The 427-nt window shown below is 43.8% G+C and overlaps 1 non-coding gene across 1 annotated transcript; it reads right to left on the bottom strand.

Annotated features, from left to right (window-relative positions):
• On the bottom strand, window positions 1-107 carry LOC118484457. Its single transcript, XR_004873568.1, has one exon. It is a non-coding gene; the product is annotated as a small nucleolar RNA R71 (small nucleolar RNA).
• Window positions 108-427: the final 320 nt, after the last annotated feature.

Raw genomic sequence — 427 nt, 5'->3', positions numbered from 1 at the left:
AAATTAATGACTGAAATTAATACATATTCACAAGAGGACGGGGAATCCTTATATGAAACTTGGGAAAGGTTCAAGGAGCTATTGCGAAAGTGTCCACATCACCGCCTTGCGATATGGCAACAAGTATCCACTTTCTATAATGGGTTGTTGCCACACACAAGGCAGACACTTGACTCTAGCTCCGGGGGACTTTTAGGTAATCGCCGCCCGCATGAAATATATAATCAAATTGAGGAAATTGCTCAAACCAATTTTCAGTGCACACTCCCCGAGGCAATAAATCTATTGCCCCGGGCGCCCATAAGGTTGATGAAAGCACTTCTTTACAAGCCCAAATCGAGGCCCGTTCTTCGAAAATAAAAAAATTGGAAATGACAAAAACAGTCTCGGTTATGGCTTGTGAAGGGTGTGGGGGGGCCACATGAAA

This window comes from Helianthus annuus, chromosome 11, assembly GCF_002127325.2.
Source record: "Helianthus annuus cultivar XRQ/B chromosome 11, HanXRQr2.0-SUNRISE, whole genome shotgun sequence".
Classification (NCBI taxonomy): domain Eukaryota; kingdom Viridiplantae; phylum Streptophyta; class Magnoliopsida; order Asterales; family Asteraceae; genus Helianthus; species Helianthus annuus.
The sequence above is the reverse complement of the archived record's forward strand: the minus strand, read 5'-3'. Positions and strand labels throughout refer to the sequence as shown.